Here is a 14,899-nt window from a genome sequence, read left to right as displayed (position 1 = left end):
ACACTAGACTAGATCTTTCAGGGTCACTCCAGGTGAATTTGGATTGGCACGAAATAATCACACACACAGACAGAAAGTACCTTTTTCTTAGGGTCTGGTGATGGCTCTGGACTTTACGGGTCCGTTGGAAAGAGAGAGAGCCGTCTAAATACTTAATTCTTATATGGGGGGGGGCAAACAAAGGGAGTTTCCATAGAATGTTCTTTCCAAATAAGGCAAAGGGTTAGGTTTCAGGGGGTTGAGTCTAGCTTCATGATGTCTTATGGTCAGTTGATTGACTGACATCTTGGCAAGTCACACCTATCTCAGGTGCTGTGTGGGATCAAAAGGCAGAACGAGCAAAAAGGACATATACATGCACAGACCAGACAGAGCAGCAACATCAGTCCATCCACTCATGCACTCAAAATGCTCCCAGCTCACACACACAGCTCACATGACTAGTTTAACTCTACATCATGTACAACCAGAAGAATGAGAAGTTATACTCCATTTATGTATGATGTGTCAAAATGCATTCTAACTATCATGTATAACTAATTAGAACAAAAAAAAAAAAGATTGATTCCTGGGCCCCTTCCCAGACCTAGAAGGGTTAGACCAAGGAATCATCATTTAAAAGCATTTTGGTGATTCTTGTATACATTAACATCTGAGGACCACTGATCAATAAGATAACCATTCCTAAATCTATATTTCTACTTTAGACCTTCCTCCTAAATTTTAGTCCATATATCAAATTTTCTTCTAAATATTTCCTTAAATACTTCAAATGCAACAAGCTGAAATCAAATCACTTTCCATGCATTACACTTTTTAAGGAAATGGTGCAAGCATCCAACCACATACTCACATCAGAAACTTCAGAGTCACTTTCCCCACAACTAGCTGGTTAATAAATTGTACTATCCATTAAATATGTCACAAAATTATCTCTTCTTTATTTCCTATATCCTAATATGAACACTTATCACTGCCACCAGAATCATCTTTTTAAAAATACAAATCTGTATAACAATGAGGGTCTCCTTCCACCATCCATGCAATTCCCCTTCTTCTTCCCTTTCCCTCCCACCCCTCTTCCCTATGTAGAGGTAATCTTCTTCCCATGATATACAAAATACATGTATGAAGATGTGAGGAAAAAAAAGAATAGCATTACCCTAGATTAGGTAGAGAGAAGTGATGGGAGGGGAGGGAAGGGGATGGGGAAATAGGAAGGATAGTAGAATGAAACAGACATTATTATTACTGTGTGTATATATGTGACTGCATGACCAATGTGATTCTGCAACCTGTATAATCAGAAAAATGAGAAATTATATCCCATCTGATTCAAATGTATGATATGTCAAGGTCATTGTACTGTCATGTGTAACTAATTAAAACAAATTAAAAAAAAAGAAATTGGAAAAGGAGAAAAACAACTTCAACAACACTGCTTTTAAATCCTATACTTGGCTTTGTATTGCAAATATGAAAGCCTCATGGCTTCCTAGGGTTGGATCCAGAAGATTACATGACTGAGGAGGGAAATCTGAGCTCTGATTTGTTACTAGTTTCATGGCAAGCAGGGCTCACCTCCTCTCCATTGACCATTTTACAACACTGTCTCTGTGTTGTCTTTAAAACCAACAATATTTTAAAGGGATTAGTTTTACAAACTATGTAAAATAAATTGATATTAGAAATTTTTTAATAAATAAATAAATAATTTTTAGAAAATAAATAAATAAAAATTGATATTAGAAATTTTTAAAAATAAATAAATAAAAATATTTATTTTAAAAATATTTTTTTAAATAAATAAATAAATAAAAATGTGAGTGTGATCCTTTCTTGAGTAAAATTCTTTCATGGCCCCAGAATTTACATGATAAAATCTTAAGCCTGTTGCTTTTCATTTGGAAACCCATCAGATTTGAGCCCTGTCAGCCTAGGTTACCATGTGGAATGACCTACTGTTCTGTGAACATGTTAAACTCTTTCATGCCTCTCTGCATGGTACTTTCCCCCTCCCTAGAATGTCATCTTTCTTGTTTACCTAACAAACTCTTACTGATGTTTAAATTCCTAGTTCAAATTTACTTCTGCTAAGAAACCATGCCTGATTCCTCTGACCAACCTAGTTACTTCTTCCACCATATTCCCATATCTTCTCTACTGAATTGATATTTTGGTCTGTATCTCTTACTGATGCTTTAACTTCCAAAATACAGCATTTTATTTATCCATGTCACTTAATATTCAATAAACATTATTTAAGTGAATACATACTAGAACTTACATTTACATAGTACTCTATATTTTATAAAACACTTTATATTTGATGCTTATTTCTGTTTGTATTACTGCAACCTGTCATGATCATATTTCTATCCTTTCTTGAATTTAACACTCTCTTTAGCTTTTTATAGACTATCCAATATACAAGGGGAAAAATGGCAGGGGCCCAAGAGCAGCATAAGAGTGTATTAAAATAGCTGCTTCTATAGCGCTGTCTACCTGGCTTAAAGAATACTAAGGATTTACAGTTATTTTGAGTGAGGCATTGAAGAACAGAAAGAGTTCAGCATTATATTTAGTTTGTTAAAGGGATCTATGGAGCCTTTCTTTGAAAATAAATTCTTTGTAAAGAAAGTTATATTGATAAAAGTAATATGTAATACCTAGAAAATTAAATGTAGCTGAATGACCTGGGAGAAAAACTAAATAAATTTGTATTATTAATATGTGTAGCCATAAGTGACAAAGGTTATTGGGTCTCCTGCTATATTAGTCAACTTCATGTTACTATAATGTACCTGAGATAATTGAATTATAAGAGAAAACATTTGGAGCTTCCAGTCCAACATTGGGCAGATCCAGTACTTTGGATCTCTGCCGGGGATGCAGATGGCAATGGCAGGGGAAATGTAGCAGAACAAACTGCTTATATCATGAAGCAGCAAACAAAAGAGAAAGACTGGATGGGCCAGGGTCCCCAAATCCCCTTCCAGGGTATACCCCCAATGACCTAAGAACCTCCCACATGGTCCCATCTCACAAATATTCTACCACCTCCCAAGTACCACCAGGCAAAGAAGGCTTAAACACATGGGCCTTTGGAGGATACACTTGCAAACCGTAGCATGTGGCCTAAGTCAAGGGATAAATGAAGGATATTTATTTTTTTCCCTTATTGTTCCAAGCATTTCACAGTGTATGAATACTGTGTAAATAGATTATTTTACTTCAATATTTTGGATCACTACTTGCTTAAAACATTTTTCCCATTTGACAATGCCTATCTTTTCACAGAAAATTATGCACACAATTATATGCACACATTTACTTTTGAACCAATTTCTATGTTTGATTCATATTTGATTCAATGATGTATATGCAACTGTATAAATGATAATCTAAACTAGAATATCTGTAGTTAATTGTAATATAACAAAGTTCAAATTAAGGAAAATGTACTGCAAATGCAAATTTTTGCATTATCATAGTCACTGTCTTGTGTATAATTTATATTCAACAAATGTTTAGTAATTGAATGAATTATAAAATAACGGTGTACAGAGCTGGGGGGGAATAATAGTGGCTTTTTAACAAAGCCCTTCTATTTTGAATACATTTTTCTTAAAACCAAACAGTTGTTAAGTGCAGAAGTTTCTCTCAGTTGAATTTCTAATCTAGAGAACATACGTGTTTGACCTAAGAAAATCAAGAAAATCTTATGAATAATTACAATAAGAAATATGAAAAAGCTTTAAAAGAAAGAGCTGAGAAAAATAAATCCCATTGCCTTAAATTTCACTCTTTACAGTGCAGTGAGCGGTAACAAAGGAAAGGAGAGAAACTGAAGCTGTGTGGAACACGTTTTGGTGAAAGCTTTGTCGTCCATCAAACTGCCCAACTGAATTATGTAAGTATAGACCTAAGAAACAACATCAGTTAGAGTATGTTATTTTATTTCCATTTGTATCATTTTGACCCAACTATGCCATTTGTGTAGAGTGGATAGAATTGGCTATATAATTAGCTATTTTACTAGAATATTTTTGGCAATCTTGATCAAAGGATGATTTAAAAATGTTCATAGCTGTCATAGCACTTATCACCAACAAAATTCAGTTAATTTTAAGTTTACCAGAAATATTTAGCATGCTCAGAAGATCAGATGATATTCTAAATATTGATGAAAATTAAAGATTCACTTATGTTCATAAGCAAAAAAAAAAATGGTGCTAAAATATTTTGACAGCTGAAGTTCTCTGTATACTATTATTCTTAGTACCTTTATTGCATTTGAATAGAGATCTTTTATTTTGTTTATTTATCCAAACAATTCAAATAATAACCACTTTTCATTTTATATATATATGAAAAGTGGTTATTATTTGTATTATAAATAATACTAAGCTAGGATATATACTAAGTATATATAAATAATACTAAGGATACTTGGGCTTCAAAATTCAGATATTTTGGCCCTCAAGGCATTACAGTCAAGTTAAAGTAGGAAAGAGTGGGGAAGACAGAAACAATTGTTGTATCAGCTCTAAATGACATGATACATCGCAAGATGGAAGATAAAAGCTTGTATAAAGGGCATCCAGCTTGCAACTGTGGTAAGATGTGGTTAGGGAAGCCTTCCTAGAGAAAGTGGCACCTGAGTGTATTGTTAATTAACATTCCCCTTACAGGCATTTAAATTGGTAAATTACACTTTGAGCTAACTCAGCCTCCCTCCTTTGTCTTCTGTTAGGGTGTTAGATATAAGAAGTCTGAGGGCATGCCTGATAGAAATGGCTAATGATTGACCCCCATATCACTTCTTCCCTATGAGATACCTTTTGATTTTGAGTTGACCACACTGATGTGTGAAATAAAGACATATTTCTGAGAATCCCTCTACGTAGTTGTAAACCCTGAGATGGGGTTCCAGTAAACAAGAACACAGAAATGTTTGGCAGGTTATGGAAAATTTCCTTAAAAGATGATTGACAGATATTTGATCCTTCTTCTTTCCTTCTTCTATCTGCTGCTTGGAAAGTGGTTGGAAGACTATAGCTCCATCTTGGATGATGAAGACAAGGGTCCTAGGGAAGGCAGAGCAGATACCTGGATACAGCCCAGGATCCTAAGAACTTCAGGCATCTGAGCCAACACAACTCTGAACTGTTTCCTTGAGACTTTCAAAAGAGAAAATAAATTCTCTCTTGATTAAGCCAATGCTAATTGGAGGGTGTTTGCTAGTCTCAATTGAACCTAATCTTATCTGGTGTATCTTTTATTTTGTTCACGAGCTCTTAATATAATGCCTAGAACATGTCAGGTGCTCAATATTTTTTTCCTGAATGAATATATGAATCTCTCCGCACCTACATTCAAAATCACATGCATAAAATTGACCATATACCCCAGTAACTCCTGATTAATCTCTTAGATGACCCAGATTTTCTCATTGCCTACCTCGTTCTTTCCTGAGAGATAGGCAAACCCTCTCAGAAGCTGCTTTAACTCATTCTAGTAATTAGACTATTAACTTCTTTGATATCTTAACTTGAACTGTAATAATAAAAAATTAGTTACTATCTTTACTTACTCCTCCTTAGTGTCTTTATAGACTACATGTTGTTGATATATTTTCATATTATTACAAACAGAAAGAAGAATTGACAGAAAACTTAATAAATACCTTTGCCAACTGTGCACCAAGGGACGTATGTTGTGGTTATGTTCTTTCTGCCCAGATCTCAGGAAAAGAAACAGAAGAGAAACAATGCCAATGATATTGAAATTCTCTCAAACACATACTCTTCAGAAAAACACTACCAATAATAATTATTAGGGGTAAGAACATTGTCAAGAAGATGTCTAGCATATAGTTTGTTCTACATGAAATGAAATCTAAGAATAAACATTTTTTAAAACATTAAAATTCTTTTTCCAGATTGTTTCAGTACATTACATGGCAATGCCTTTTTATTAAATATTTTAAAATGTAGAAAAGTGCATTAGACTCAAAAACCTAAGCTTTAATATCTTGAAATATCTTGAACTGCTCAGACATAAATGTTTTAAAATAGAGATGGCATTTTTCTAGAGTAGAAAAGAAGGAAAGGTAATTTAGATTAGCAGTAATTTACATGCTGTTCTCGTCTTTGGGCAGCTTGCTGTGTTTTGTCCTCTAATGTCCATCACTTATTTTTATAATGATTACTCAAAAATAAACCTGAGTGGCATTTTTTCCTCTTCTGTATATGAGAATTGTCCTCCATGAAATTATGCTTAATTTAGAGACAGAGATGACTTGTTTTAAAAACAATTTAAGAAAAGGAAAAAAAGAAAGAGGAAAAACTCATACTAAACCAAGATTCTAATTACCTATGAGTAAATGCTTAGAAGCTCAAAATGATTTTTCAAAGTCTTTCTTTTTTGCTGCTCAATGCCTTCCTAGAAACTATATTGGATAATTCTCTTTTCAGACCTGAAGAATTTGTCATCAGAAAGAACTTTCTCTTTTCCAGTCCTTCACAAGTCAAGGTTAATGGTGTGGAGCTCCAGGAGTAAGTGTAATCCTGTGCAATTATGAAGCAGAATTAGGAGGAATAGGCTGAAGGACACCACTGATGGAGATGGGTTAGATGAAAGGAATGAGTGTTTCACGGGAATGAAGGAACTTCATCAAGCAATTAGAATGCATTTCAAAATTGTTCCAAGATATTTATGTACCTAAATTGTAACCTCGTGTGTAGTATTCAGGGAAAAAAAAACTCACAGAATTAGAATTATTATAGCCTGAAATGACCTCATTTTTGTATCTTTATTTATAGATGAAAAAGTAAAGGCAGAACCAGCTACATAATTTGCAGGATGCAGTGCAATGTGAAATGTTGGTCCCTTGCTCAAAAATCATTATGCATTTCAAGTTGGTAACAGCAGAGCATTAAATCAGTTACAGGGTACCTCTGCACACAGGGCCTATGTGACTACACAGGTTGCACATCCATGAAGCCAGTTCCAAGAGGTGAGACTGGTTAAATTATTTGCTGGATGTGGTAAAAGTGATTAGGTGCAAAGCTAGCCTCCTGATTCCTTGTTTATTTATTTTTCTTTTTTTCTCCCTTCTCTCTACATTCTATTATTTCTCCATATTCACTTCATATTTACCTTAGAAGAGTACATATTTATTCATTTATTCTTTAATTAATGTTTCTTGAATACTGACTTTGTGGCAGGCAGTGTATTAGGAATCCATGACACAAAAGACACATTCCTTAAGCACTACTTAAATTCTGGGTACAGAGAAAAAAACCATAGGGGGGAAAACACTACTTATATAAAGATTCAGGGGATGACCAAACTCTGACATACTACCACTGAGAGTTTAATAGATAATTTTCTGGAGGGCAATGTGAGGTATGAAACAAACATCTTAAAATGGGTATGCCTTTGACCCAGAAATAAGACTTCTTGGAATTTATCCTAAGGGAATAATAAGAAGTGGGGGCAAAGTTATATGTGCAGAGTTATTTTTCACAGTGACTTTTTTTTTCTCATAAAGATCCAAGAATGTGGGTTTTGTTAAGCACTCTTTAGTTTACCTATGGTGTTAAACATATATAAAAATTAAAAATATGGTTTTATAAGACTATTAACATGGGAAAATGTTTAGGATATATAATAAGTCTAAAAGCAAGGTGTGAAATTGTATTATAACACAATAGTTTCTTTTTATGTTTTTGATGCTAGAAAATGTTTGTAACTAGGAAAGCAGCAAAGGTATTTTTTTTTCAAGGATAAGTAATGCTCACGAAGTGGAGGAATATAAAAAAAGGGTATTATAGTGGGATAAAATCTACCCAATCATAGAAAGGATTCCAGAATTTTGTATTTATTACAGATTTAATTATTAATCCAAAGAGATGCAGATTTGAGAAGTACTGGTAAGATTTTTAGCATATACTAGGCTTATGTGGCAATGTTAGCTAATTATGTAAGTATAGACTATAACAACAAGAAAGTGAGAAAATGAGACATTGAAGATATAAATATTCAAGGACATAGTTAACTTTGCTTTATCCTGGTTTGGTAAGAATAAAGGAATAGTCTTTAAAAGGAAAAAGAAAGGAGACATTAAGGTACTTGACTCTTATGATAGCATGCTATCTTGAGAAAGGACACTGGGAAACAATTTGCATTGACTCACATTTGAAGTTGGGAGGAAAGGAAGCAAGAGAAAGTGTTTTCACTATCTTTGTTATCTTCTGCATGGAATACTACAAGGTTATGGTAAAATTCTCTTGCCACATCCCAAGAATGTTCTTTAGGCCTAAACTATAGAGAATCTACTTTTTACCTATAAAATGGTTATTCAGCTAAAATTTGTGTTAAATTTTGCATACCAATAGTATTAACTCCTGCGTAGCATAGCAAAATTCAGATGTTTTAAATTTAGCAATTCAGAAAATATTTTGTCATTGGTCAGGTGCTGTGGTATGTGCCTGTAATCCCAGCTACTTGGGAGGCAGAGACAGAAGGATCACAAGTTCAAGACCAGCTTTGGTAACTTAGTGAAACCCTGCCTCCTTTAAAATAAGAAATAAAAAGATATGGGGGTATAGTTCAGTGGAAGAGCACCCCTAAGCTCAATCCTTAGTACTTCAAAAAAAAATTCACATAAAAAAGTGAAAATACTGTTTCCTCAAAAAGTTGAACATAGAATTATCACATGTGCCAGCAATTCCACTTCTAGGTATATATCTAAAGGAATGGAATGCAGACACCCAAACATTATATATCAATGTTGCTTGCAGCATTATTTGTGATAGCCAGGAGGGAAACAACAACCCAGATGTTAGTTGATGGAAGGACATATAAAAAGTGGAATATACATAAAATGAAATATCATCTAGTCTTAAAAAAGGAATGGAATTCTTATATATGCTATGTGAGTGAATGTTAAAAATGCAATGCTAAGTGAAATAAGTCAGAAACAAAAGGAAAAACATTATACGGTTCCACTTATATGAGGTTCCTGAGATAGGCAAATTCTTAGACAGAAAATATAGGACTGGGGATATAGTATAGTTCAGTAGTATAGTGTTTGACTAGTATGCATGAGGCCTTGGGTTCAATTCCCAGAAACACACACACACACACACACACACACACACACATTACCAAGGTTACCAAGAACTGCAGGAAGAGAACAACGTGGAGATATGTTTAATGGGTGAAGAATTCTGTTTCAGATGTTAAGAACTGGAAATAGAAAGTAGAATGGTTACACAACATGGCAAATGTATGTAATGTTGCTGAATTGCCCATTAAAAATGGTTGAATTAGTCAATTATATATATAATATCTTTTTTTAATATTTTATTTACATTTTTAGTTTTCGGCAGACACATCTTTGTTTGTATGTGGTGCTGAGGATTGAACCGGGGCCACACGCATGCCAGGCAAGCGCGCTACCGCTTGAGCCACATCCCCAGCCCCTATATACAATATCTTGATAAAATATAATTAAAAATTAAAAAACACTAACAGTATTTAACCAGCACATATATTTTGAAAAAATTTCATAAACTCATACTAGAAGTGACTCTTGTTTTTGAATGTGCATGATTTTTAATCTTTCTAATCATATAACTCAATTTTACATTTATGTGTTTTTCAAAGTTTGAGATTATTCAGTACTTCCAATTTCTGAACAAGCAGGGCCAGACTAGTTAATACTCTGTAGGGGAAGAATGTTCCATGCTGTTAACTAAACAAAGTTAAACAGTCCTTAAAGGATAATTAAAAATCAATCTCAGTTGTATAATATGCAGCTTTTATCAGGTATAAATGACTATAAACCGTTTACCATTTTCCTGGTACATAGTTTGGAGAACACAGCTAACCAGTCATTTTCATGATGTAATTTGAGAGTTAGTCTCCACAATTGATTGATTTATTGATTGACTCACTTGTTTGTTCATTATTTTGTTTTGTCATTATCAGTCAATCAAAGACTTATTTGTTGAGTACCAACACTGGGCCAAGCTCTATGTTAGGTGCCATTCAGTGTCCCCGTGAGCATTCTATATCTAGTCATGAATAAACTGAAATGCCTTCTGTTTACTATTTATCATTTCCCTAGTCTGTCTAGTCAAAGACTTCACCCTTGGCACTGGATCCATCTCACTTCATTTGATCTCAGTCGGGGTTGGTCAAGTCTAGGTGTGAAGGAACATCTTTTCTTTACCCACTGTCCAAGAGCCCATTTCTCCTTTGCTCTCCAGTAATGGAGAGATTGCTTTCTCTGCCAAAATCACAGTTCATACCACAGGGCCATCTCTATTTTTCATTTAGGTGGATGTGGTCTCTCTAAGACAAAAAGAAGAGATACACTGTTCTTTGGGATTCCTCTCACTTGCACTTCTAGGCTTCTTCCATTTGCTGGAGGTTTACTCATTAATTCATCAAAAACATATTAAGCACCTTCTAGTGCCCTGTAATTTTTTTTAAAAAAACAGGCACTATAGATACAAAAAGAACAATTCTTTTGCCAGACTAGAAAAACTACCCACATACAAGTTTAACAAAAATGTGTTGGGGTAGTGATAATACTATCAGCATCAGCTGAGTTATAATGATTCTAAATATCTTGAACACTCATAATGTACCAAACATTGTTCTAAGTTAATTGAACGTATTAATTTGCTCTATAACCATAACAAACCGAGGAGGTAGTGATATACATTACCCCATTTCATAGATAAAGGAAGAGATATAGTTATTTAATAAATGGCAGAGCTGGAATCTGAACTTCAACTCCAGAGTTGGTACTATTAGGTCACTATTCTGTGATGCCTCTAGTGTTAGTATAAGGCAGAGGAAGGGAGGCTTCTCCTGTGAAAATCACAATGCAAGTACTTCTTGAGCTGTGTCTTGCTAAATGAGTCTACATGTCATCAAATACCAAGTAGATGTGTGTGTATGAGATGGGCAGAAAGAGCATGTAGGGATTGCTGTACATATGGTTGTATAAGTTGAGCACAGTGATTCCCAGCTAAGAAAATGGAGTGGGGAGAGAGGGAGACTGGAATATATATGGTCTCTCCTCACTGAGCTGTGCATCCTCAGGTGGGTCTTCACTCACCTGGAGGAAAGAATGGAGTTTGCATGAAAGAAAAATATACAGTACATGCAAACTGGAAAGGATGAACTGGAGATTAAAATTTAAATGAAAAAATTTGATTTTAAAGAATCTTTGTGTGCTTATCTTCTAATTCTTGCTTCATCATTCCAATGCTTCAGATACAGTTATCAACATTGCCTTCTTGTCATAAATGGAGCTGCATACTCTTAAGTATATACTCTAAAGTATCCCTATTCTAAAATTAATTTTTCTTCCTCTCTATGAGAATATTTCCACATTTTCAGATATGGCTAATAACTGATTGGTTTCTTCATAGTTCATGTCAAATTATAAATCACTGATCATCCTCTTAAAATTCTAAAAAGAGCTGTGTGTGTGGTGGTGCACACCTCTAATCCCAGCAGCTTGAGAGACTGAAACAGGTTGATGGTGAGTTCAAAACCAGGCTCAGTAACAGGGAGGCACTAAGTAACTCAGTGAGACCCTGTCTTTAATAAAATACAAAAATTGGGCTGAGGATGTGGCTCAGTGGTTGAGTGCCCCTGAATTCAATCCCTGTACAAAAAAAAAAAAAAAAAAAAAAAAAAAAAAGTAAACACTGAATCAGGAATAAATTATTAAAAAAAAAAAAAAGTTTGAGACTAGCCTCAGCAATTTAACAAGGCCCTAAGCAATTTACTGAAACCCTGTCTCAAAATATAAAAAAGTCTGTAGAAGCAGCTCAGTGGTAAAACACCCTTGGTTTCAATCCCCAGTACCAACCAACCAACCAACCAACAAACAAAAAAACAACAAGAAAACCCCTAAACTCTAAAAGGAAATTGTTTATTAATAAAAATAGCATTTGCTGGGCTTGGTGGTATAATCCCAGCAATTTGTGAAGCTGAGGCAGGAGGACCATAAGTTTGTGGCCAACCTGGTCAATTTTGAGAAAACTTGTCTCAAAAAAAAAAAAAAAAAAAAAAAAAAAAAAAAAGCAGGGGCAGGGGAGGGGGGAGGCAAGACTGTAACTCAGTAGTAGAGCACCCCTGGGTTCGATCCTAGTACCAAAAAAATAAAATAAAACTTCAATTAGTAAAATTTCAGGCAGGAGGCAGATGTTTTTGGACAAAAGAACATTTTAACAACTTATAGGTAAAATTAAGATGTTTAGCCATCTGTATTCTGTGTAGGTTTAAGTGCCTCTTACTTGGCCTCTCCTTACAACTAACACTAGAAATGTACTGCCAAGTGTGTGTTTCTCATGTTTCATATCATCTGCTGCCCCTCTTTAGGCCCACTATCAGCTCTGTTTCTTTGATCTTCTGGGAATTAAACTGGTGCTAACTTGACAGCTGTCTCTAGTTTAATTACCAAAAGGTATTTTCCCAAATTCACTCCAGAAAGTCACCTTTAGCCCTAGCCCCAATCCCAGTTTGGTTCACTTAAACCAGACCAAAATGTTTTTCTGGAACATTTAACATGATAATCTGACTCCATTATCTAATATTAATTTAATATGAACTCAATAGTATATAAGGTTGTTATTCATAGTGAGCCCTGAAGCGTTTTGTTGGCTTTCTCTCTCAAGGTCTTCTTTTAAAATGCAAATGCTCTAAGTGTGAATAGCACTTTCAACCCATTACACTGGGGTGTTAGTGACTTTTTTGATTGTCTTTTTTTCCTCTGGAGAAGCTTAGGCAGGGAGGTTGGAAGAGGGAGGAGGGAGGACAGGGAGAGGGGAAAGGAAAGAGGCAAAAGAGATAATTAAAATGAAGAGGAGGAATACGCATAATCAAAATTGCCAGAACTAACTATCCTGTTGATAACTATTTTTCCCACATTTTTTTTTTAAATTGGTGCATCATTGTTGTAAACAATGGCGGGATTTGTTGCTACATGTTCTTTATTCACACAATATAATGACATCTTGTTGATAACTTTTACTTTGGGGACAACACTTTACCACCTGGGGAAATATATCACATGAGTTACTTATTAATTGATATCTCTCAGGAAACCAAGGAGACCTACATAATTTTAAAAGACATTTCATGGTATTACAGAGATGCAAGCTCTCCTACCCTTGATATGTAAGAAACAAGTTTTTTATTCACATATCTCATGGTCTCCAAGAATTCTTTAAATGTTGTGAAATAATAAAAACCTTTTCTTAAACTGTGACAATACTATACATGCCTTGGGACATGTTTGACATAGGAAAAGTATCTCCTCTAAGCTATCTACAGGGGGAAAAAAGGGAATCTCTTTTTTTAAAAAAACAAAACAGCATCTTATAGAACTCAAGAGCAAGATAAGACGCAGATGTCCCAATGGATTGGAGTGGAGAGAAGAAAAGTTGTCAATGACCAAGGTGACACTTGGGATGTTTTTCCCTTTTCCTCAGTCTCTTCCTTTCCCCCACTCTACATTTATTATAGTCTTTAATTTTTCTTAACTTGATTCTTTTTTTTCAGAAAAGTTGCTTTCTTATCTCCACTTTTATATGGTACATTATGTTGAGTTGCCAGATTTAGCAAATGAAAATACACAATGCTTGTATTTTTTCTGGCAACCCTAAAATAATACCTGGCCAATCCAGTGCCCTCATTTCCTGAGTCCACTTGACCCATAATCCAGAGATAATTTACAAGCTTCTCTGTCCTAATCAAAAGTGAAAAGTAAAAATCTGATTAGTCCATCTTGGGCTGCTGTCCAGCCCTGATCAAATCCAGTGTTTGCTGGGACTTGTAAAGCAGTCACAGGAACCCCCTGCCTCCCATAGTTGGGAATTAATGTCAGAAAAGGGGAAAGTGCCAATAAGCCAGTCCAAAATCTTATAATAAACTTAGGCTTTCAGTAAACATTCCATTATAGTTATTTTGTTGCTTCTCTTTTGGCCATTCACAACATTCTTTATATAATATTTTAATCATTTTCCTTTATGCATAGTGGCACCTAGTGACTTTTTATTTATTACCCATCACTTAAATGATGCTAATTAAATATGGGATAAAATAATCTATATTATATGCATCTATAGCACTGATAGCTACAAGTCACAGTATCATCAATCCACTTGGGGTCATAATATTATAAGAGGCAGAGCATGGAGGGAAGGAAATTGAACTTGGATCACATGACCTAGGCTTGAAGACACATGATTTAGGTTTAAATCCTAGCTCTACTTGCTACTTGCGGTGATGCCTTAAGTGTTTCATAACCTCTTTTAGTTTTGGTTTCTATAAAACAGGGATAAATATGCCTGTTCTGGCCACTTGCCAGGAACATTAATCAAATGAGATAATGTATGTGAAAGTGTTTTATAAACTATAAAACATTTCACAAACATAAGATTATTCTTCTTATTGTTGCCCAATAAAAGATGCCCAATAAATTATATGTATATTCAAGAAAAATATCATTACTATATTAACATTTATTATCAGCTAAAGGTATAAAGATAGAATTATTCAAAGAAAAATACAGTCTCTTGAAGTGACTATCACTATACGTACCAATTTTAAAGACAATATTATTCTTATTACTTATTATTTTTTAGTGCATAATTTAAAAGCACACTGAGCTTGGGAAGAAACCCACCATCACAACAACAAAATATGGGTATCAAAGCCCTTATGGTTTGGTCTTTATCATCTTTAACCTGCATTGTTACAGGTAAGATCTTTGAAGCTTTCCCTGTTTGATGTCCACGCTTATGCCACTGTCTCATCTCTTATTCTCATTTTGTTGTAATCTCCATAAAGCATTACTGTT

This window comes from Spermophilus citellus (genome assembly GCF_964194105.1).
Source record: "Spermophilus citellus genome assembly, chromosome: 10".
Taxonomy (NCBI): domain Eukaryota; kingdom Metazoa; phylum Chordata; class Mammalia; order Rodentia; family Sciuridae; genus Spermophilus; species Spermophilus citellus.
The sequence above is the reverse complement of the archived record's forward strand: the minus strand, read 5'-3'. Positions refer to the sequence as shown.